This window comes from Chiloscyllium plagiosum, unplaced genomic scaffold (assembly GCF_037043375.1).
Source record: "Chiloscyllium plagiosum isolate Xiang-an unplaced genomic scaffold, Cpla_swu_hap1 HiC_scaffold_13, whole genome shotgun sequence".
In the NCBI taxonomy this organism is placed as follows: domain Eukaryota; kingdom Metazoa; phylum Chordata; class Chondrichthyes; order Orectolobiformes; family Hemiscylliidae; genus Chiloscyllium; species Chiloscyllium plagiosum.
The window spans coordinates 19,293,577-19,319,316 of NW_028270151.1; the positions used below are offsets into that span (position 1 = coordinate 19,293,577).

The 25,740-nt window shown below is 42.9% G+C and overlaps 1 long non-coding RNA gene across 1 annotated transcript in view; it reads right to left on the bottom strand.

Moving 5' to 3' along the window:
- Positions 1 to 2,977: 2,977 nt before the first annotated feature.
- The window catches only part of LOC148148259 (uncharacterized), a 71,818-nt gene continuing 49,055 nt past the window's right edge, over positions 2,978 to 25,740 (bottom strand). The window contains exon 3 of the long non-coding RNA XR_015759111.1: positions 2,978 to 3,150. This is a non-coding gene — a long non-coding RNA (uncharacterized LOC148148259). The remainder of the gene's footprint in view (positions 3,151 to 25,740) is intronic.

The following is a 25,740-nucleotide window of genomic DNA, read 5'->3' on the forward strand; positions in this document are numbered from 1 at the left end:
ATTGGCAATTTGCGGCTGTATAGAATTTTAGTTAGACCATATTTGGAATATTGCATACAGTTCTGGTTGCCACACTACCAGAAAGATGTGGAGGCTTTAGAGTGGGTACAGAAACCAGGATATTGCCTAGTTCAGAGAGTATGAGCTGTGAGGACAAACTCAATTTGTTTTCACTTGAATGTTAGAGGCTGACAGGCAATCTGATAGAGATTTACAAGGTCATGAGGGGTATAGATAGAAAGGATAGTCAAAGTCTTTTTCCCAAGGTAGAAATTCATGAGGGAATGTAGATTTAAGGTAAAAGCTGGAAAAGTTAAATGAGACTTGGGAGGCAAATATTTTACAGTGAGGGTGGGAGGTGCCCAGAATGCACTGCCAGAGGAGGTGGTAGAAGCAGGTACAACAGCAATATTTAAGAGGCAACTTGGCACATACATGAATAGGCAGAGAATAGAGGGATACTGACTGCATGGATGCAAAAGATTTTTAGTTTAGAAAAAGCGTTATGTGTCAGTGCAAGCTTGGTAGGCCAAAGGACCTGTTCCTGTGCCGTTTTGTTCTTTGTTCATTATTCTATCCTTGTTTAATGTTGTTCCATCATTGCAGTGAATGTCTGATTTGAACATTTTGATGATGGCCTGCCTGCAATTTGTTTTCACACAATGATTCTGGTGAATAACAGATCCTGCGATCATCATCTCCACATAGCAACAGTTACTGCGCTTAGAAAAATAATTGATTGTGTGAAACACTTGCAGTCATTTTGATGATGCGATAAGGTGCTGCACAATGTGTAAACACAACTTGCCTTTTAATGCTCTTTAATATTTAACACAAATATTAGCCAGGAGGTTACTATTGGAGAACGGACCACACAAACGTCTGAAGTGTTTCCTTTGTTATTTTAGCAGAACTGTTTTTCGGTCCCAGTTTTGTTCCCTCATTTTAAATACTCCAGGAGAATCACAGCCACCTGGAGGAATTCTTCTTGTAATATCAACTTTATTTATCTTTAACAAAACTTTAATTCCTCTCTGCATGACCTTGAACATAGAACATATAACATTTCAGTGCAGTACAGGCCCTTCAACCCTTGATGTTGCACTGATCTGTGAAACCAATTTGAAGCCCATTTAACCTACTCTATTCCATTATCATCCATATGTTTATCCAATGATCTTTTAAAAGACCTTAAAGTTGATGAGCCTATTACTGTTGCAGGTGTGGTGTTCCATGCCCTTACTACTCTCTGACTAAAGAAACTACCTCTGACCTCTGTCCTGTATCTATCTCCCCCCAGTTTAAAGTTATGTCCTCTTGTGCTGGCTATCACCATCTGTGGCAAAAGGCTCTCACTGTTCACCCATATCTAATCCTCTGATCATCTTATATATCAAGTCACCTATATATATTAAGTCATCTCTTAACTTTCTTCTTTCTAATGAAAACAGCCTCAAGTCCCTCAGCCTTTTCTCATAAGACCTTCCCTCCATACCAGGCAACATTCTGGTAAATCTCCTCTGCACACTTTCCAATGCTTCCACATCCTTCCTATAATGTGGCGACCAGAACTGTATGCAATACTCCAAGTGTGGCCGCACCAGAGTTTTGTACACCTGCAACATGACCTCATGGCTCCGAAACTCAATCCCTCTACCAATAAAAGCTAACACACTGTATGCCTTCTTAACAACCCTATTAACCTGGGTGGCAAAATTCATGGCTATATGTACAATGACACCGAGATCTCTATGTTTATCCACACTGCCAAGAATCTTATCATTAGCCCAATATTCCTGTTACTCTTTCCAAAGTGAATCACCTCGCACGTTTCCATATTAACCTCCATTTGCCACTTCTCAGCCCAGCTCTGCAGTATATCCATGTACCTCTGTAACCTGCAAAATCCTTCTCCACTCCCCACAACTCCACCGATCTTCGTGTCATCTGCAAATTTACTAACCCATCCTTCTATGCCCTCATCCAGGTCATTTATAAAAATGACAAACAGCAGTGGCCCTAAAACAGATCCTTGTGGTACATCACGAGTAACTTAACTCCAGGATGAATATTTCCCATCAACCACTAACTTTCAGCTAGCCAATTTCTAATCTAAACCACCAAATCACCCTCAATCCCATGCCTCCATATTTTTTGCAATAGCCTACCATAGGGAAATTTATCAAATGCTTTACTGAAATCCACATACACCACATCAATCACTTTACCCTCATCCACCTGTTTGGTCACCTTCTCAAAGAGCTAATGCCACATTTGCCACTAAAAGATGGTATTGTGCTACAAATCACCAACACAATATGCACATGTGGGAGTAACTCACCTTCTGGCTTCCCAATGCCTGTCCATCATCCATAAGGTACAAGTCAGGAGTGCGATGGAATATTCTCCACTTGCCTGGATGTGTTCTGCAGCACTCAAGAAGCTCAGCGATCCAGGACAAAGTATCTCAAGTTGATTGGCACACCATCCATCACATTCAACATTCACGGCCTCCACCACTGATGCAGAATGGCAACAGTGTGTGCCATCTACAAGATGAATTGCAACAACTCACCAAGTCTCTTTAAGACCATACATTTTAAACCCATGACCTCTATTGTGCTACAGCTTAGCTGACTACACTAATCAGCCAAGAACAGGGTGACACCAAATGACCAGCAGCCATGAGGAATCCAAATAGTAGTGTGTTAGACAATGATGGGGTACATAAGTTTCTCTGTAACTTTAAGTCTTTGATTGGTCTGTTAATTAATTACATTTGAAATTTAAAAGCAAATTGAACATGCATTACTTATGAATCCAATATGAGAGTAATATTTCTGTGTAAGGAAAACAACGCAAGATTATGATATGGTGATCAGTGTTGATTTTTACTGTGAAAGTGACACAGGCCTGTAAATCTCTGAAAAAGCCTTCAAACTGGATTTGAGGCTGTGCAGATATTACATTTGCACCAAAACACCGGAAAAAAAAAAGTCACTATTCTAGCAGTGCTGATCAGACAGTGAGTATGGCTTGTGAGCTGGTCAGGCTGGTGAACCATGCAGGCATTAGATCCAAACTGGCCTGCAGAACATGAGGGGTCATTGAGGCAATCTTGAGGGCCATGACCATGGAAACAGGAAAAACCTGCAAAACCAAAAACAAAAGAGCCTCAGCTGAACACAGCACAAGGAAGAAGACAAAGAAAGCAAATGATGAACAAAAGCTACGTTTCTCAATCTCCACATGGAGTAACCTCATAGTCTTGAGACAATAAATCCATTACACAGTCACAAAAAAAACAGGGAAGATGACTATCATAAGACCATAAGAGCAGAAATAAGCAATCAGTCCATTGAAACTGTTCCACCATTCAATGATCCTGGCATAGTGGTTGTAACAAGGTCAGCCAGTTGGACCTCATAAAATACTTCCCTGAATGGGGCGGTTAACCTGCTCCATTCAGGGATCTCTGGCTGACAGCCAAGAACAGGAGTGTCAGATATCCTGTTCACTCTGAGTGCTGGCTCTAAGGGAGCTGGATCAGTGTCAAGGAGTTGCCACATTTTCCAAATGGTTGTCCTGATCATGGGATACTGGCCACTGTGGAGTTATTTAAGTGGCAATGTGAGAAAAACATGCCCCCGAAGAAATCTGCTTGCAGTAGTTGTCTGCAAGGTGGGGGTAAGCATTTCAGGCATCATGCTGTTATTTGGGTAGTTTGACTCATTTGATCCTGCTGTCAACATTGCAACATTTAAAAGGCATCTGGATGGATACATGAATGGGAAGGGTTTAGAGGGATATAGGCCAAATGCTGGCAAATGGGTCTAGTTCAGTTCAGAAAACATGGTTGGCATGGACGAGTTGGAGCAAAGGGCCCGTTTCTGTGCTACATGAGTCTATGACTGTATGATTGTTCCCATGCATTAATGACTGTTTGTTTTCTAGTTATTCCCACCTTTGTCCATATATGTGCATGACACATGATCTTTAAAGTGTTTCCATCTTATGTTGATAACATAGTTATCACCTTTTCCTACAACAGCTGATGGGTAAAACAATATACTCCGTTATTCCTTTTCAAAGTTTTTGCAGCCAATTCAATTGATTTATGCAGTTGCTTCAGATAGCTCTTTGGTTTCTGTCCATTAACCGTAGGAGGTGAGGTAATTTTTTTCAGTTTGTGGCTTCAGCATCAAGATTTTTTTGTGTTGATCATCCCTTGCACAGATTGTTTGTATATTTGTCATGTGGCTTACAAAATGCTGTTAATCTTTGTGGAGCATTTTAGCTGGAGTCTGAGCTTTCAGCTTGCTTCTGCTGCAATAAATGGATTTGGTTTTGAGGCTAATGTCTAGAAATCCTCCGATTGGAACGATGTTGTGAAACTTGAAAGGGTTCAGAAAAAGATTTACAAAGATGTTGCCAGGGTTGGAAGATTTCAGCTATAAACAGAGGCTGGATAGGTTGGGGCTGTTTTCCCTGGAGTGCCGGATGCTGAGGGGCCACCTTATAGAGATTTAAAAAATCATGGGGGGGCATGGATAGGATAAATAGACAAGGTCTTTTCCCTGGGTTGGGAGAGTCCAGAACCAGAGAGCATAGGTTTAGGTTGAGAGTGGGAAGATTTAAAGGGACCGACAGGGCAATCTTTTCACAGAGATTGGTGTGTGTATGGAATGAGTTGCCAGAGGAAGTGACGGAGCTGTTACAATTAAAACATTTAAAAGACATTTGGATGGGTACATGAATAGGAAGGGCTGAGAGGGATACAGGCCAAGTGCTGGAAAATGGAGATAGATTAATTTAGGTTATCGGGTCGGCATGGACAATTTGGACCGAAGGTTATGTTTCCATGCTGTACATCTCGATGACTCTATCACTCTATACTCAGATTTGCCAGAGCATTAAACTGTCAAGTTGTTTTTTCCTCTGGGGGTGAGCATCACACAGCCTCAGCTTTACCTTTGAGGGTTTCACTTTTATATTCCCAGTCCGTGTAACTTTACACTGTTCTGTGAAGCTTATAGTGGTGCAATGTGAGAGGTACCAATGCCTGTCTAGTTTCTCATATTCATTTGATGCTCTGGTTCCACTGTCTTCAGTTGCAACTGATTTTTCTTCCTTATATTTGACATTTCAAAACTCACTTTAAGGTGCAGATTGAATCTTCATCTGACATTTCTTTGATAGCATGCTAATTCATCCAAATGGTGGTTTTATATTTTGTAACAGTCATCTTCATAATCTTCATTGGCTTGTTGGTATGTTTCCTTGCTAAACACTTTTGTGCAAAATGATTTAGCATTTTACGGTTAAACCACTCTGTTTTCCACACTGGGCACACTTTAAGTTTATATGGTAATCTCCCCAACATTTGCAACTTGTTCTTCAAGCTGTTTGATTTTTTTTTTCCTGTTGACCTTTCTGTGGATTCTTGTTGCTTTTCTCCATGTCATTGTGCATGTCCAGTGTCAGAAGTTTTTCAACACAGTGGACAGGTCTGAGGGGCTTTTTAAAATTGAGCACATAGAGTCTTAGAGAAGTACAGCACAGAAACAGACCCTTCAGTCCAACTCGTCCATGCCAAACAGATATCCTAAATTAATCTAGTCCCACTTGTCTGCACTTGGCCCATATCCCTCTGAACCCTTCCTATTCATATACCATGCAGATGCCTTTTAAATGTTGTAATTGCACCAGCCTCCACCACTTCCTCTGGCAGCGCATTCTGTACACACACCACCCTCTGCATGAAAATGTTGTCTATAAGGTACCTTTTAAATCTATTCCTTCGAACCATAAACATATGTCCTCCAGTTCTGGATTCCACCACGTCAGGAAAAAAACCTTGTGTATTTACCCTATCCATACCCTCATGATTTTATAAACCTCTATAAGGTCACCCCTCAGCCTCCAACGCCCCAGGAAAAACAGCCCCAGCCTATTCTGTCTCTCCAATAGCTCAAACCTTCCAACCCTGGCAACATCCTTGTAAATCTTTTCAGAACCCTTTCAAGCTTCACAACATCCTTCCAATAGGAAGGAGACCAGAATTGCACACAATATTCCAAAAGTGGCCGAACCAATGTGCTGTATAGCTGCAACATGACCTTGCCAACTCCTATACACAGTGCACTGAACAATAAAGGAAAGAATACTAAATGCCTTCTTCACCACTCTGTTTACCTGCACAACTGTACTTTCAAGGAGCTATGAACCTGTACTCCAAAATCTCTTTGTTCAACAACACTTCGCAGGATCTTACCATTAAGTGTATAAATCCTGCCCTGATTTGCCTTTCCAAAATGCAGCACCTCACATTTATCTAAATTAAACTCCATCTGCCACCCCTCGGTCCATTGACCCATTTGATCAAGATCCCATTGTAGTGTGAGGTAACCTTCTTCGCTGTCCACTACACCTCCAATTTTGATGTCATCTGCAAACTACTAACTATACCTCCTATGTTCACATCCAAATTATTTATATAAATGTTGAAAAGCAGCGGACCCAGGACTGATCCTTGTGGCACACCACTGGTCACAGGCCATCATGTCTAAGCTGTTTCTCCAAAACAAAGCTCTCCCCTCTCCTTTTCTCCCATGTATGTGATACTGCTGGAGATTCACAAGCTCACAGCACATTTTTATACGTCTTCAAAAGATAGATTCCCTTCACTTAGCAGTTACATTGTTATGGTGGGATCGCTTATGCTTAAGGTAATTCTGTCTTTAATTTAGCTCAATTTTTAGTAGCACAAATTTACAAATAGTCAGCACCAACGTCTCTAGGAATGGCCAATAAATGCTGGCCCAGTGGCTTCCCCACACATCCCATTAAAGAATTTTAAAAAGTCAGTCCAACCTGATGACTCTAATAATGGTATGTTCTGGCTCTTTTTTTCCTACTGTAAGAAAGGTAGTCACTCTTACCCTCCCTGTAGTAAAGACTTTGCTCTGGTTTTGGGGACTCAGGAGAGCAGCCATATAAATAAGATGGCTAGCAATACAGGTCAGAGACTGGGAATTCTGCAGGGAATGACTCATCTTTTGTCTCCCACCCCAGTGCCTTTCCATTATCAACAAGTTACAAGTCAGGAGTGTGATGGATACCCTGCACTTGCCTGGAACAGAATGGCTCCAAAAGCACACAACACCTTCCAGAGCAAAGCAGACTGGTTGATTACAACTTTTCCACTGCATTCACATCCAGTCCACTATTAGCACTGCTCAGCTTCTGCTTGAACCATCGAAAGAATGTTTTGTAGCAACTCAGCAATGCTACTCCCAAAATGGTAACTTCTACAAGAACAACACCAGCTACATGGCCTCTTTCCCTTCCATTCCATGAGCTATTACTTTGCCTAGGTGGCTGTCGTGTCACACTGTGTCAAAACCTTTTTGAAGCCCGTGAATACTACATCAATAGTCTTGTCTTTATCGACCCTCACTGCTACCTTTTCAGAAAACTTCAGCAAGCTAATGAAGCACAATTTTCCCATAACAGCTCATTGTTCCTTTTTTAATTAAGCGACATTTGTCCATGTGACTATTAATATCAACACAAATGATTGTTTATAAAAGTTTTCACCCCCACCCCACCACCTCCCTACCACCACCACCAAAGTGGAACAGTCTGTTCTATAGCTTTTAGGCTTAATTTTGCACAATTTTCTGAATAAGTTGTAACATTTCCATTTCTGCACTACCCTTGAATTTAAAGAAGATAGAAATTATGCCCAAAATTCTGTAATTTTGGTTCACACTTCCTTCTTGGATGCATTTCATTTGGTTCTGGTGCATTATCAACTTTCAGAGCACAGTATTATGATCAGGTAAGGAGGGGAAAAGGAGGGGAAATAACTCCTTTATTTTAAACACCTCAGGATTGGTCACAACAATGGTTTTTATTCTATTTTACCATACAGCTATTAAACTTCAATTAAAAAGTAATTGACCAGATTAAAAAGGAGCCAAATCATAAGGTTTTCTGTAACAGACATAAGTTTTGTTACTCGATAATCCTGAAACTGAATAAATTCATGACATCAAACATAGATAATAGGCTCATCTAATAAAAACATGACATCAAACACACACTCAAGCAGAGGTAATAAGATTAAAAAGAAAGTGGAAGAAGTGTGTATTGACATTTAAAGATATTCAAGTCTTGAAGTTGTTCAAATGACCTGATTTCTGTCTTGTTTCTTCAATAGTGAAGAATTTACAGATATCCTCAGTGAATTTTTGTTTAAGATTGTTTTATCGAATGGGCAATTACTTTGAATTTAAAAGGGAGAGGCATCCGGCTTTCTGTTGTTGACAGTTAATATTTATTTCTCTCTCCCCCTCTCTCTCTGCTTTGCTGCTCAGAAGCTGTTGCTTGGAATAGTCTCTTTGTGGATTCTAGTGTCTGATGTCATGGTGTTTTCAAGCTGCATGATCTGCAGGCACCTTTCATTCCAATGTGTGACTTCCAGAAAAGTATCAGTGCCCCAGAAGACACAATATTAACTTCAGCTCTGCAGCTTTGTGGGCTCTTTGCAGCTTTATTTAATGGCGCTTGGCCGAACTCTGGCCCTTTTAACTCCATTGGAACCTGCCCTGACCTTGAATCAAAGAGTCAGTAGCATACAAACAGATGTTTTCACCCTCAACTTGTCCACACCAACCAGATAGCCGAAACTAATCTAGTCCCATTTGCCAGCTTTTGGCCCACATCCATCTGAACCCTTCCTATTCAATACCTATCCAGATGCCTTTTAAATATTGCAATTTGTTTTTATTTATTCACAGAGGGCATTGCTGGCCAGGCCAGCATTTATTACCCATCCTTAATTGTTAAGAATCAACCACATTGCTGTGGGTCTGGAGTCGTATGTAGGCCAGACCGGGTAAGGATGGCAGTTTTCTTCCCTGAAGGACATTTGTGAATCAGGTGGGTTTTTTCCCCTAACCATCGACAATGGATTCATAGTCATCATTAGACTCTTAATTCCAAAATTTTATTGAATGCAAATTACACCATCTGCTGAGGCAAGATTCAAACCTGGGTGCACAGAATATTACCTAGGTCTCTAGATTAACTGTCAAGCAATAATACCTTTAGGTCATTGCTTCCCCTTGTACCAGCCTCCATCACTTCCTCTGGCAGCTCATTCCATACACGCACCATCCTCTGTGTAAAAAAGTTGCTCCTGAGTTCCCTCTTAAATCTTTCTCCTCTCTCTTTATTTTTAATATGTCATGCTGGACATATGTCTAGTTTGAAGTGATTGATCTTTCCATGGTTATTGAAAGCCTTATGTGATTTAGAGCCTGTTAGTTGCTTCCTGCTGGTTTAATTCAAATGACCATCCTTTAGCCATCCCAAGCCAAAAGCAATCATGCTGAAGATAATGATGGAACTCCTTTCCTAACAGCATTGTAGGGTACTTACACCAGCTGAATCACAGCTATCAGAAAGGTGAGGATGGACATGAGATTATAACAGGGAGTTAGCAAATCACTCCAATACAAGCCTTAGTCAAGCACAGGGCACAACTGCAGCCGGATCAGAAGCAATGTCTTTTTAGCCAGAGAAGTCAATGCTTGAACTTATGAACTTTGAAAGAACTTTGAACCCACGTGCATACATATCTGTGTAAGGACTGTAATTGATATTTTGATGTTGAACAAGTTACTTTATGGTTGTGATTTACTCCTTCCCCCGGAAGTGTAAAATGAACATTCCAGTGAGATTTTATCGGAATTTTCTTTAATTTATTGCTCCAGTTTTAAAGTGATTTAAATGTGTTAGCTGTGATCATGGCTCAGAACAAAGAAATTTTTCATTTTAAAAAAAAGCAGCTCAGTGCCACCTTTTCAACAGAAACTAGGAGTGGGAAATAAATACTGAGCAAACCAGCAACACCCACATTCCATGAATGAATAATAAAATTGACATCTTTTCTTTTCTGCCACTCTCTCTCCCTTCTTTCCATTCCTAGAATTCCAGTTCTAATTTTTGCTTGTTTCAATTTTAATTTATCTGTTGCTCTACACTCAGAATCCATCTCTATGTGTTTTGCCATTTGGTTTGCATTTCCCAGATTTTGTGTGGAGCTGTTAATTGATGTAAAAACCCATCTGGTTTATTAATCTTCTCTAAAGGAGAAGAAAAGAGGAATTTTATTACATAATCCTGAAAAATAAGAAAAACCCGACATCAAACATTCACTCAAATATAGTTAATAACTTTTAAAAAAGGGGGGAAGCAGTTCTTAAAGTTCTTGAGTTTTTAGCATGATCTGACTGCCAACTGTTTATCTGTTGTCTTGTTTCTTCAGCAGTGAAGTGTGTTGATATCCTTGAGTTCTCAATGAATGATTGTTGTTTCAAGTCACATTTCAATGTGCACTGACTCTGAAATTGAGAGAACGAGGTGAAAGGCTCCTTCCTGCTATCAAATCATGTTTTATTTTCTCTATCTCTCTGCTTTGCTGCTCAGAAGCTGTTGTCTGAAAGAGTTCATTATAGGGTCTGGAGTCTGAAATCTCAAGCTACAAATCCTGCAGGTGTCTTTCACTCCAATGTGCATTTTTCAGATAACTGTGAATCAGCCAGGAGATACAGATCCAAGTTTCATTGTCTTAATAACAATTTTAATTGCAGTTCAGACTGATTCAGGTTCACCTGACAAAAGAGCAGCGCTCTGAAAGCCTGTGATTTCAAATAAACCTGTTGGACTATAACCTGGTGTTGTGTTAAGTTAAAAATCATACAACACCAGGTTATAGTCCAACAGGTTTAATTGGAAGCACACTAGCTTTCGGAGTGTCGCTCCTTCATCTGATGAAGGAGCGACGCTCCGAAAGCTAGTGTGCTTCCAATTAAACCTGTTGGACTATAACCTGGTGTTGTGTGATTTTTAACTTTGTACACCCCAGTCCAACACCGGCACCTCCAAATCATGACTGGTGTTGTGTGACTTCTATTTTGCCCACCCCAGTCCAACACTGGCACCTCCACATCATGTTTACTTATGGTTTCATGACCTGGTTCAGTGATCACTTTTTAAGTCAATTTTTGAACATTTTTAAAATTCACATTCACCCATGAGTGTGAATTAAAAATCAGATGATGGATGTTGGATATTGATAGTCCGTGTATCATTTTCATCACACTAGTCTATCTAATAGATTATAATCAATTTTAAATCCTCCTAGTGCAATTGTATCCTCCATTCACAATTCTCTGAGAAGCATAATCTTCCGTGGTGGAGACAAATGTAAAATGTTCATTTAATACCCCAGCTATTCCAATGTCCCCATGTATAAATTCTATGTTCGGTTCTGAATTAGCTCTATTTCTCCGTTTCCTGTTTGAAAACTTTGGGACTCCCTTTTGCATTAGCTGATAGTTTTGTTTGAAACTCATTTATTTATTTCCTTATTTGTTTTGGCAGCTCCTCTCTAAACCCTTTTTCCAGCCTGATTCTTTATTGTATTATCCACCTGATATGTGTCATAAGCACATCTTCTTTTGTTCTTCTTAATCTCTCTCTTTTGCCAAACAAAGTGCTCTAGATTTGTTTACCTTATCATACTCCTTCAAAGGAATGTACCTTGAATGTGCCCAAACTATCTCCTAGTGACTGGAATGTGAGTTTAGAAATGAGGGGTCACTCATAAGACTGTCAGATAATGTCATTTAGGGGCAGAAGTAGGCCTTTCAGCTCATCAAGCCTGCTCCACCCTTCAATGAGATCATGGCTAATCCTCAACTCTACTTTGTTTCCTTTAACCTTGTACTCTTTAATTCCCTACCGATTAAGCATATGTTTGTCTCAACCTTGAATACTCTTCAAAACGCGGCAACTTTTTCACACAGGGTGGTACATGTATGGAATGAGCTGCCAGAGGACGTGGTGGAAGCTGGTACAAGTACAACATTTAAGAGGCATTTGGATGGGTATATGAATAGGAAGGGGGTTTGGAGGGATATGGGCCAGGTGCTGGCAGGTCGGACTAGATTGGGTTGGGATATCTGGTCGGCATGGATGGGTTGGACCGAAGGGTCTGTTTCCATGCTGTACATCTCTATGGCTATGACTCTATGAAGGTGCTTCTCATCTCTGTCTTGACTCTGTCATTACTGTAGTTACTCTGAAGTTATACTCTCTTGTCCTAGTCTGTCATATAAAGGCAAACAACATCTCCACATCGAGTTTTTTTGCGATTCATGCATGACGACACTCATAATCTCTCTGTGCTGCCGTTTTCTGTTTCAATTATTCAACTCCACTATTGCGCCTGCCAAAGTGCACAATCTCTCGTTTTCCATTCAGTATAAAGTATTATATTCCATCTGCCAAATGTATGCATACTTACTTAACCTGAGTTCAATGCCCAGGTGTGCTCTTTGTGTCATCCTCATCAATTGACTCCCCACCTATTTTGATTTCAATAGCATTTAAGATAGACATGAAGAGAATTACTTTTCTCTCTAACGACATTAGTCTGTGAAAATCTTTTCTCCAGAGAGCAGTGGAGACAGAGAAGGTCACTGAATACTTTTAAGGTTCAGTTAGATAGTTTATTGATTGACAAGCGAGTCAAAGGGAATGTTGGGGGAGGGGGAGGCTAGACAGGGAAGTGTAGTGGAATCAAGGCGACAATCAGATTAGATTTTATCAAGAGGCAGAGCTGGGTCTAGGGGCTAAATGATTGAGTCCTGCTTATTGTTTTTATGACCACGCAAAGGTGGCCCATTGTTCAGCTGATTTTCCTGCCAATCTACAATATGACACAGTGTCATATTTAATGTTCCCTCTAACACATTCTGTGGGTCCACTCAGTTAGCGCCATAACAACTCCATTCCCACCATTGACTTGAGTTTCGCAAGCTAATGCTATGTGTGGACCTCAGGTACTGCACAGGTGGAAGCAAAGAGGAAATGCAGTACAACAGTGCTGTGATCATCAGGATGAAGGGCTTATGCTCAAAACATTGACTGTCCTGCTCCACGGATGCTGCTTGACTGACTGTGCTTCTCCAGCACCACACTTTTTGTATCGTCTGGCAATCCTACTTACTGTTTGTAGCTTCCCCAATATTTTTGTCTTCCATAAACTTATTAATCAGGCACCTACACTCTCCTCCAAATCATTTATATATATTACAAACAGCAGGGGTCCCAGCCCTGATCCTTGTGGAACACCTCCTGTCAGAAAAACATCCTTTCACTGCTACTCTCTGTCTTCTATAATCAAACTAGTTCTATATTCATCTTACCAGTTCATAATGCAAGAGAATTGGATGAAGACTGTTGGGATGAGGGAAGGGTGTGAATGCTGATTGGGGCTGAGGGAGTTTGGTGAATGGAGTATATATTTACTAATAACTACACTGCACTGTAATAGGGGATGGTGGGTCACATGGAACTGAGATCTGAATGAGTGCTGGAGAAGTCTTCCTTGACTTTGCCTCTGTACCTAGTGTAAACAGTTAATGAATTTTGATCCTATAACCCTATAATGTTCCAGCAGGATAAGACAGGATAAATGGAGGAATGGTGTTCTCATTGACCGGGGACTCTGGGACCAGGCATTACAGTCTAAGAACACAGGGTAGGCCAGTTAGGACTGAAATGAGGGGAAATTTCTTTGCCCAGAGACCGGCGAGCCAAAATTATTCTAAAAGCAATTGAGGCCAAATCATTAAATGTTCTTGTATAAGAGATAGTTGTTCCGGATAATGGGATCAAAGGGTATGGAGATCAAGCAGGAATGGGGTAGTGAATTAGATGATTAATCACTGTCATGTTGTATGGCGGAGCAGGTCTGAATAGCCCACTGCTGCTTCAGTTTTCTACTTTTCCATGTTTCTACATTCCGTCTGTAATTTTGGAGGTTGACAACTCTAGTTAAATCAATGTCAGTCAGTGGTCATGAAAGCAAATCTTAAGCAAGGGATGTCTTCAGCTCATGATGGTGAAAAAGTGTTTGGCTTTGCTGGAATGACATTTGCCACTCCAGTGTAAAATGGTCAGTAGGCTGATGAAATTGCACCTTCTCTGACTCTGGGCTGTTTCAGTTAAGATCCCTGTTACAAGGGCAATGTGGATCATTATGATTTTGATCATCATCACATTGCTATTTGTGGGATCTTGCAATACTTTTTTAAAAAATCAATCATGGGATGAGGGATCACTATCCAGACCAGCATTTATTGCCCATCCCTAATTATCCAGAGGCCATTAAGTTTAAAGCACATTACTGTGAGTCTGGAATCATATGTAGGTCAGACAAAGTAAGGATGGAAATTAGTAAATCAAATGGGTTTTCTGACAATTGACAGTGGATTCATGGTCATCACTAGACTCTAAATTCCAGATTTTAAAAAAAAAAATTGAACTCAAATTCCACTATCTGCCATGGGTCCCTGGAAGATAACCTAGGTTTCTGGATTAACAGTCCATTAGGCGATTGTCTGCCCTTAAATTGACCAGCAGCTTTCCTATATTCCCAGAGTGACAAAACATTGCAAAAATATTTGGATCATCCTGAGCTCATGAGGAACATCCCTTCTAAGTTCTGTGGCTAATGCGCGCGCACAGCTGCTCCGATGTATTGCGTCTGACAATTGATGCCGGCACTTTGATCTTGCAATTGACGTCCATTTTTGGAAGTCGCTGTTGTGCCTCTTCCTCCACCTCACCAAACCACAGATCAGCTGTCAAGCGAGACAACTCTTTGTGTTGTTAGTTAACTGACCTGTGCAGCCCTGCCAACATCATTACCCTGGACTTCCAAATGATAACCATGCCCGTCTCATCCACAGTTTAGGGGCAGTAATAAAATTACTGGGGAATGAGTCAGATTAGAGCCAGGTGGCAAAATTTTAAAGCTTGAACCATCCACCCACACTGTATTCCCTCTGGGTGGAGAGTTGGGAGGCAGAAAATCTGAGCCAAGTGTAAATGTAAAACAAAATCCTCAGACAGCTTGCCTGGAGAGAGCTGCTCTGCTTTGACACAGCTACGTCACATTCTGTCTACAGACATCATACTGACGCACATGAGCTTTCATGAAACCACCACGTGGCACTGTTACCTGATTAATATTTGAGAGCTTCCTCTAAACTGCCTAACTCTTTCAACACTGCAACAGAATTCCTGTGCTGAAATGATATGTATAAACATGAAAGGATCTGGTAGAAATGTTAATCCTTTCTTGTAGAAATTTTTAGCTACAAGTGGGAATTGTGCATTTAAATGATCTATCATGCCATTTGGATTACGTATGCATAAGTCTTTGGAGGTTTCCTGAGACCTTCTCTCAATGTTCCTGTTTGATTCAAGCATTAATTATACAATAATTGCATGGCGAGGAGAGAAAAAAAATGTTTCCACAGAATATCCAGGAGAGACAATTCCAATAATTTTGAGCACATTGCAAGTCTGGGAAGAACTGGATTACCTGCCATGATCCTGCATCAAAACATATAGAATAACAAGTTGGGAAGAACCTTAGCACAAGATTGGCAAAACAGCCAGTGACAAAAAAAAACGATATAGAGTGATATGATAGCAAGGTTTGATAGCTGAGGATCTGCAACTATCACACTTATGTTAGCTCCGATAACATAAATAAGAGATGCAAGTTACGTAATACAAAATAACTCAATGAATTTTATTATGACTCCTGGAATCATTCTGGGCTCAAGCTAAGGAATTCAGATGTACAGTGGCACACTTTCATTGGCTTGTCATGCTGCAAGAAGACAGAGCTCACAAAGATTGAGACTGTGAGCTTTATAACATTCGGTCACGTGCTATAATATGCTGATGACTTCATGAGTCTGTCCTTTAAAGGTATACCTTCTATCTGCAGCAAGACAAAACAAAGCACAGACAGCAGATGTAGTGTAGCATGTTCAGAACTGATGCCAGTGGGCCCATGGTCATTCCTGATCTGATGCACAGGGATTTCGATAGAAGCATTCACAGCAATCTCTCACTTGCCTTCCAATTTTAGGGCTTTGCTCTGGCTTACTTGATAAGAACCCACTTGGAACTGAAGCAACGATTCTAAGATGAAAGTTTGATCCTCACTTTGAGTTGGATTGGTTGACCGAGTTAATAAGAATGGTGATCTGCCAATGCCAAAGACTTTATTCAGTAATTGCTGATCATATTGCCAAAAGCCTCCTCAAGTGTTGATTCCTCAGGAGGTTAAGTTTTAATCTTTAGTCCTCTTGGTACAAACATGTGTGTTGAGTTAGAAGTTGTGCATTCATGTCTTCACTTCAGAGATTGCAGAGCACAATATGAATACTGTGGTACTAAGAGAATGCTGCAGTGTCAGAACTATTGATTAAACCTTTGAAAGACGGTCTCTTCGTCTGTCATAGATTGAATGTGAAAGATCTAAGGCCACTATTCCACAGAAAACTGGGGTTGTCTCTGATTTTTGAGAAGTTATTCATCCCTGAGCTATGTCATTTAAACATATTATTTGATCTTTATCTAATTGCTGTTTCTGGAATCTTGCTGAATGTAACTTGCTGGAGAAAGTGAGGACTGCAGATGCTGGAGATCAGAGCTGAAAATGTGTTGCTGGAAATGCGCAGCAGGTGAGGCAGCATCCAAGGAGCAGGAGAATCGGCGTTTCGGGCATGAGCCCTTCTTCAGGAACGAGGAAAGTGTGTCCAGCAGGCTAAGATAAAAGGTAGGGAGGAGGGACTTGGGGGAGGGGCATTGGAAATGCGATAGGTGGATGAAGGTCAAGGTGAGGGTGATAGGCCGGGGTGAGGGTGGGGGCGGAGAGTCAGGAAGAAGATTGCAGGTTAGGAAGGCGGTGCTGAGTTCAAGGGATTTGACTGAGACAAGGTGTGGGGAGGGGAAATTAGAAAACTGGAGAAATCTGCATTCATCCCTTGTGGTTGGAGGTTTCCTAGGCGGAAGATGAGGCGCCCTTCCTCCAACCGTCGTGTTGCTATGGTCTGGCGATGGAGGAGTCCACGGACCTGCATGTCCTTGGTGGAGTGGGAGGGGGAGTTGAAGTGTTGAGCCACGGGGTGGTTGGGTTGGTTTGCCTGGCTGTCCCAGAGGTGTTCTCTGAAATGTTCCACAAGTAGGCGGCCTGTCTCCCCAATATAGAGGAGGCCACATCGGGTGCAGCGGATGCAATAAATGATGTGTGTGGAGGTGCAGGTGAATTTGTGGCGGATATGGAAGGATCCCTTGGGGCCTTGGAGGTAAGTAAGGGGGGAGGTGTGGGCGCAAGTTTTGCATTTCTTGCGGTTGCAGGGGAAGGTGCTGGGAGTGGAGGTTGGGTTAGTGGGGGGTGTGGACCTGACGAGGGAGTCACGGAGAGAGTGGTCTTTTCGGAATGCTGATAGGGGAGGGGAGGGAAATATATCCCTGGTGGTGGGGTCCGTTTGGAGGTGGCGGAAATGACGACGAATGATACGATGTATATGGAGGTTGGTGGGGTGGTAGGTGAGGACCAGTGGGGGGTTCTGTCCTGGTGGCGATTGGAGGGGCGGGACTCAAGGGCAGAGGAGCAGGAGGTGGAGGAGATGTGGTGGAGGGCATCGTCGATCACGTCTGGGGGGAAATTGCGGTCTTTGAAGAAGGAGACCATCTGGGTTGTACGGTATTGGAACTGGTCCTCCTGGGAGTAGATGCGGTGGAGACGAAGGAATTGGGAATATGGGATGGCGTTTTTACAGGGGGCAGGGTGGGAGGAGGTGTAGTCTAGGTAGCTGTGGGAGTTGGTCGGTTTATAGTAAATGTCCGTGTTGATTCAGTCGTCCAAGATAGAAATGGAAAGGTCTAGGAAGGAGAGGGAGGAGTCTGAGACAGTCCAGGTGAATTTGAGGTCGGGTTAGAAGGTGTTGGTAAAGTGGATGAACTGTTCAACCTACTTGTGGGAGCACGAGGCAGTGCCGATACAGTCATCGATGTAGCGGAGGAAAAGGTGGGGGGTGGTGCCAGTGTAGCTGCGGAAGATGGACTGTTCCTATGAAGAGGCAGGAGAAAGTGAGGTCTGCAGATGCTGGAGATCAAAGTTGAAACTTTATTGCTGGAACAGCACAGCAGGTCAGGCAGCATCCAGGGAACAGGAGATTCGACGTTTCGGGCACAGGCCCTTCTTCAGGAGAGGCAGGCATAGCTGGGGCCCATGTGGGTGCCCATGGCTACTCCTTTGGTTTGGAGGAAGTGGGAGGATTGGAAAGAGAAGTTGTTCAGGGTGAGGACCAGTTCAGTCAGTCGAAGGAGGGTGTCAATGGAAGGGTACTGGTTGGTACGGCGGGAAAGGAAGAAGCAGAGGGCTTTGAGTCCTTCGTGATGGGGGATGGAGGTGTACAGGGACTGGATGTCCATGGTGAAAATAAGGCGTTGGGGTCCGGGGAAGCGAAAATCATGGAGGAGTTGGAGGGCGTGGGTGGTGTCCCGAACGTAGGTGGGGAGTTCTTGGACTAAGGGGGACAGGACCGTGTCGAGGTATGCAGAGATGAGTTCGGTGGGGCAGGAGCAGGCTGTGACAATGGGTCGGCCGGGGCAGTCAGGTTTGTGGATTTTGGGCAGGAGGTAGAAACGGGCGGTGCGGGTTTGTGGGACTATGAGGTTAGAGGCAGAGGATGGGAGATCCCCTGGGGTGATGAGGTTATGGATGGTCTGGGAGATGATGGTTTGGTGGTGGGAGGTGGAGTCATTGTCAAGGGGGCAGTAGGAGGAGGTGTCCGCGAGCTGGCATTTAGCCTCAGTGGTGTAAAGGTCAGTGCGCCAAACTACTACCACGCCTCCCTTGTCTGCCAGTTTGATAGTGAGGTTAGGGTTGGAAGAAGGGAGTGGAGGGCTGCACGTTCCGAGGGTGAAAGGTAGGAGTGGGTGAGAGGGGTGGAGAGGTTGAGGCAGTTAATGTCGCCATGGCAGTTGGCTATGAAGAGATCGAGGGCAGGTAAGAGGCCAGCACGGGGTGTCCAGGTGGATGGGGTGTGTTGGAGGTGGGAGAAGGGGTCGTCAGAAGGTGGGCGAGAATCCTGGTTGAAGAAGTAGGCGCGGAAGCGAAGGCGGCGGAAGAATTGTACGATGTCGCGCCGCGTGTTGAACTCGTTAATCCGAGAGCGGAGGGGAATGAAGGTGAGGCCTCTGTCGAGGACTGATCTTTCATCCTCAGAGAGGGGTAAATCTGGAGGGATGGTGAAAACACGGCAGGGTTGGGAGGTAGGACCTGGTGTGGGGCTGGAGCTGGGAGTGGGGGCGGGGACGGAGATCGGCGTGGGGGCGGGGTTGGGCGTGGGGGCAGGGACAGAGATTGGCATGGGGGCGGGGTTAGGCATGGTAATGGAGCTCAGCGTGGGGGCAGGGTTAGGCATGGTGACGGAGATCGGCGTGGGGGCAGGGTTGGGCGTGGGGGCAGGGATGGAGATCGGCGTGGGGGCGGGGTTGAGCGTGGGGGCGGGGACGGAGATGGCGTGGGGGCGGGGTTAGACGTGGTAACGGAGCTCGGCGTGGGGGCAGGGTTAGGCATGGTGACGGAGATCGGCGTGGGGGCGGAGTTAGGCGTGGTGACTTGATGTAACTTGCTGCCATGTTTTTTCATTCCAACCATGAACACAATTCAAACCTGACCAATAAGCACTTTGGGACATTCTGAGATCATGAAAGGTGCTATATAAATACAAACCTTCCTTCAGAAATGCTTGTCAGGAATCTGGGTCAACAGATAAATCCAAGTCAAAAACCTCCTCATCAGGGAATTGAACCCAGGTCTCCCATGTGACAGGCAGGGATACAAACCAACAATACTAACGAGGAAATAACTAACAGAATGTAAATCCAGTCAAAAGCCTCCTCACCGGGGAATTGAACCCTGGTCTCCTGCGTGGAAACTAACCACTATACTAACAAAGGAACGACTATCAGAATGTAAATCCAGTCAAAAACCTCCTTGTTGGGGAATTAAATCCCGGTCTCTCCGGTTGAACGCCTCATCTTCCGCCTCAGAACACTTCAACCTCATGGCATCAATGTAGATTTCACCAGTTTCCTCATTTCCCCTTCCCCCACCTCACCCCAGCTCCAGCCTTCCAGCTCAGCACCACCCTCATGACCTGCCCTACCTGTCTATCTTCCTTTCCACCTATCCACTCCACCCTCCTCTCTGACCTATCACCTTCATCCCCACCCCCATTCACCCATTGTACTCTTTGCTACCTTCCCCCACCCTCCTCTCTGACCTATCATCCCCATTCACCTAATGTAATCCAAGCTACTTTCTCCCCATCCCTACCCCCCTCTCATTTATCTCTCCACCCTGCAGGCACCCTGCCTCTATTCCTGATGAAGGGCTTTTGCCCGAAATGTCGATTTTCCTGCTCCTCCAATGATGCCTGACCTGCTGTGCTTTTCCATCACTACTCTAATCTAGACTCTGGTTTCCAGCATCTGCAGTCCTTGTTTTTGCCTATCTGGGTCAACACCCCATGCTATTCCATGAATTCTATCGCAACTGTACATGAACAGGCATCCATATATAGCTTTATGAAGGGAACACCAGTGATAAAGATACTGCACTGACTGTTAGGCTCAACAGTGAGCATCAACAGACCATTCAATCGTGGAAGCATTACAGTCAAGTCCATTTCAGTCTTGGCCCAATGTCAGTGCCTGCATGTTAAACAGCTGATGGGCATCCTGGACAGCATTGATGGGTATAACAGCAATCCTGTCTGGGTTTCTCTGCCCTTTACTGCAATTCCAAACACAAGTTGTAAGGCCCCTGGTCTCTACTCTACTTGAGATCTGGTACTTCCTAACAACTTGAACTTAGTGGCAAACCAGTTTGGAACCAAGCCTGCAGAGAAGCAGGATAATATTATTATCCTAGCTCTTTCTCTATTCCTCTCTCTCCTTCACTGAAACAAGCTGTCTATAGATATAAAAGATGTTCCAACTGGAAGTTTCTTCCATTAACTTATTTGTTCTGAGTGCAGGCGAATCCACATTTGACTGAAAAATTATCAAAACGGTTTGCAGGATTTTTGAGTTGGGAGCTAAGGGGTGGCAGAGAGAAACCAAAACTCACGAGCAAGCATTCCCTGCAATTTTCTGACCGGCTGTAATTATCCAAATGTTTCTCCTCTTAGAATTCCTAGTAGACCAAGAGGAAAACTCACCTCCTCTCCTCAACCTCACAAGGAATCCTTGAGACTCTCCAGCCTTGCCATCCACTTGCTCACTCTAGCATTCCCTGACAATTTTTGAATCTCCCATTTCCAGTTTCCGAGTGCTGGGAATTATCCCATGGACACCTCAGTATGGCTCCTATTGTTACATTTCTATGCTTGTTCGCTGGTCTTTGTTCAACATGGACAGGTTTCAAATTGAAGTCAGCGAAGAGTTATTTTAAGTAAGGCCCTTCAACACTGAGATTGGCAGAGTTTCCATGGCTCCAGCCTTTCAGGGCCCTTCACCCACTTTTGGGCTCTGCAATAGTGACCACCTGCTCATCCTGTGATGCCCATATTATAATTGAGGCAAGTGCCTTAGCTAACCCAGTTTTGTGCCAACAACTTGTTGTCATGACACAAAAGCAAAAGTTTCTGGACAAACTCAGCAGGTCTGCCAGCATCAGTGCAGAGAAAGCAGAGTTAATGTTTCAAGTCCACTGACTATTCGTAGAATCCCTACAATATGGAAACAGGCCATTTGGTCCAACAAGTCTACACCGACCCTTCAAAGAGTAACCCACCCAGACCCTTCCCCTACCCTATTACTCTATACTCCCCCTGATTAATGCACCTAACCTACACATCCCTGAACACTATGGGCAATTTAGCATGGCCAATTCACCTAACCTGCACATCTTTGGACAGTGGGAGCCAGAGCACCCAGAGGAAACCCATACAGATATGGGAGAATATGCAAACTCTACACAGACGGTCGCCTGAGGCTAGAATCAAACCCGGGTCCCTGGCGTTGTGAGGGAGCAGTGCCCACTGTTCTTCTGATATGTTAATCATGACTTAGCAACATTCCACCCAGTTGGTGACTGCATGTGTCAATGTGTGGGTATTGGGTGAGGAACGGAGAAACTTTAAGATGGTCTCTGATTTTCCTAGTTGTTTTTTCAGCAGAGATGGTCTATATTCTGCTAATAACATCCCTATTTGATTTACCTGTCTACAACCATTGCCATGCTCTTTGCCTTTGTTCTGTGATCTCTCATTTCCTTTGCCATTTAATTTTCCCTTCTGTTGCACTTGATCATCCCTAACCTGCTTTTTCCATTACTTTCCGCCACTCGCTGCAGTTCCAAAGACATAAAAAAGCACCTTGCATGACCGTTGGATGTCTTAACTTGCTCTGCAGTCGAAGGTTCTTTCGAAACATAATCACTACTTTTCGTTTTAATCCAGAAATTCAGCAGCTAATGTATGGCCAGAAAGCTCCCACAAATAACAGTGGGCAGATAATCTATTTTAGTGAAGTTAGTGATAAATATTACTGCCCTCCTCTTCACTGAAATAGCAGTATGAGATCTACATCCATCTCAGTGGACAGATAGACCCTCAGATAAACATCTAAATTGAAAGATGACAGTTTTGGCAGTGCTGTACTCAGATTATCACGTTGCATTCTGGCACAGTCTTTAAAGTGGGATTTGAATCCCTTACTTTCTGGTTGAAAACATTCCAGAGTTTGAGACTGAGAGAGCTTTCCTTCATGTATCAGAGTGTACTTTACTCCATGTTCCAGATGTAATCCACATTAACACCTCACTAATGAAGCTGACAAATGAACACACTTTAGTTTGGTAGGTCCAGTCCATTAGGATCTAGGTTGAAGTTATCTGTACTCATTTTGCACTGGATTTTCATAGCCAAGGACCACAGGAGACTGAATGGTCTGCTGCTGCACCTGAAATGCACATTCACTGCATCTATTGGCTCAGAGTTATTCTGCTATTCTATACTACTCTCAATAAAGAAAGAGAATAATTAAATTTATTTGACACTTGTATCAGTTTTAACTTTCCACCAAGGTATTAAACTGCAAATAAAGAAGTGCGTCCAATTCTGTGTGTGTGTGTGGGGAGTGAATGGGGAGTGATGGTGGAGTGGTGTAAAGGTATGTGTGTAGGGGTGGGGTTATGTATGTGTTTATACAAAAATCTGTAGAAAACACAATTTCCTTCCATCGATGTAAACCTGATGCAACTCAAGGTTTTATATGCACACACACTCTCTCTCTAAGCTGAATATTACATTGAGGATGGGCTCTCTGCACCCCAGTGTAAATTAAGGTGAGATGAGGCTGCCTCATCTTAGCCACTTCACTCCTCTAATTTTCAAAGCTGCAGCCATATAGTTCATATGAGAGGCTATTTCCATCCAGCTCCAGGAGGTTGTCCCACTTCATGAAATGGACGGCTATTTGTATAATCGCAGCACCAATTGGGAGTTATAGAGACCGCTGGTATTGTATGGCAGCTGGTTGCATACAGCAATGGAGCTAAACATTCAAGCAAGTCTAAGACTCCACAAGGATCAGGCTGACAGACCTCAGTGAAAAGGTGCAGGAGACATATTGAACAAGGCAGAAGTAGAGGTGGATGAAGAGGGATCAAAACTGTTGGGGTGGGGCATCTGATTGAACCCCATTCCTCACGAATTCTCCATTTCAACTGATCAGCAGCCCTCAGGGCTATACGTTTGACTCAGGCCTCTCCTGCCATTGTAAGATTGGATAGGGACATGACAAGGCCTTTAATTGAGGTCTACCTAAGGGGCCCGTTGGACCATAGGTAGGCAGCCCATCCAGCATCTTCCTGCCACCCAAGAAATCACTACCAAGCAATGTTGTGTAGCCCACTGTAAATGGCACAGAGCCTTAATGTATAGGTTCATCTCCTGTTATCTCATCCAAGTGATTGACCTGTAAAAATCATCCCTGTGCTCACATTGACTGCTTTTATCATATTACAAGAAAGCAGTGGCTTAGCTAGAATAGATATTAACTATTCCTCATAACCATCATTTAACACTTTTTAGTGTCTTCACTGCTTGAATCTTCAATCACTCAAGCATTAGACATCATTAGATCTACTGTAGCTAAGAACTGAGATTCATGTTTTGGCATTTCTTTTTATCTGAGCGTGTTTGATCTTTGCATTTAATTAACCAGCCTTTGAGCCCTTTTCCTTGAAGTTAAATGCACTGCTAGTTAAATTCAAAGCATGCATGAATTCAGAATAGTAACTGCAAATGAGAGCAATATTGAATCCAATCATTTATTTTCCTAAGAGGCAATTAACACTGCTGCTAAATTCGTTTTCACAACACTCATTAGGAGGTCTACTAAGCTAATTTGAAATCTACCATTTTTATACTTTCAAGAATTCATCTTTAGAATTTGACAGAGATGAAAGAACAAGGAAGATTAATAAATTTTGCATTGGGAGGATAAAAACTTATTCAAGTATAAAGCAGGATGTGGAAGCCAAAATGATAACATGGAAGGCATGAAGGAAACTGGGGAAATGAGAATGTAACTCAAGAAGAAATAATTAGATACATTCGAGGCACGATTTTCCCCATGGTGTTCTCAATCTCACTCTCATGATCAAATGTTGCCTTGAAACTTGTATTGTGTGGGAATTTGCCAACTTGCACTGAAAAGCTTCAGGACAGTTATTTCAACATTGAAAGTGAGACTCCTGCTGTAGTTTTTATGATATAACTGTGCGCATATACCTATTCAGCAAGAATTTCATTACTTATACCAAACACAAACTGTTCGAAATGTTCTGTCAAAAGCTATACACTAGTGGACCTCCATAGCGCCAGTGGCTATTTGCAATGTTCAAAGAGTACAAGTTAGATACACAATACAAATCAGCTTCCATACTGACTTTTTTCAATGCTGTAAGCTGACTTCCAAAACCCACTAAGAACAAAGATATTCCTACAAGTGGATATTATTGACTCTGAGAATGAAGGTAGTTTTAACATCGATTTTGTATTTTTTGGTCACAGCCAAGCATTGCAACTTTAGCAAGCTACACCAAACAATGACCAGCTGCAAAAACTCTAAAAGATCATCTTCAGTGGATGCCCTGAAAGCAGTGAATAAGTTGGTACAGTCTAGTACAGTCATTCTAATCATTCAGGGATGAACTAGGAGTAACCACAAGGGATAGCTGCACAAATCCATATATTGACCCAGTGTTCATAAAGGCATCGATGAAAATGAAGAAAATAAATCAACTCCACCAGCATCAACAATTGAGAGAATCCCTCCGTTATAAGATTCCTCCTGAGCTGTGGTGCAAGATCGACACTGATATTTTCTATGTCCAAGGGCATGATTACATTCTAGAGATTCAGTATTTCACCAAGTATCCTTTGTGTGACAAATTAAAAAGTAGCACTAGTCATTGACACATTAACTGCCTTATTCAAAACGTCAAGTGTTTTACACAAGTTGTGCTTGACAACCATCCGTATTACGTTAATCCATACTTCTAAGAAATGTGCAGAAAACACAGAGTTCAGCATAATACGTCCTGTCCTTATTACCCTCAGTCTCACAGAATGCACTGTTCACCAGTAAAATCCACAATAGTCAAACGTAAAGCAAAGTTTGTGCGAAGATTTGTAGCTCGGGTGCTCGTTGTTGTGGTTCTGTTCGCCGAGCTGGAAGTTTTTGTTGCAAACGTTTCTTCCCCTGGCTAGT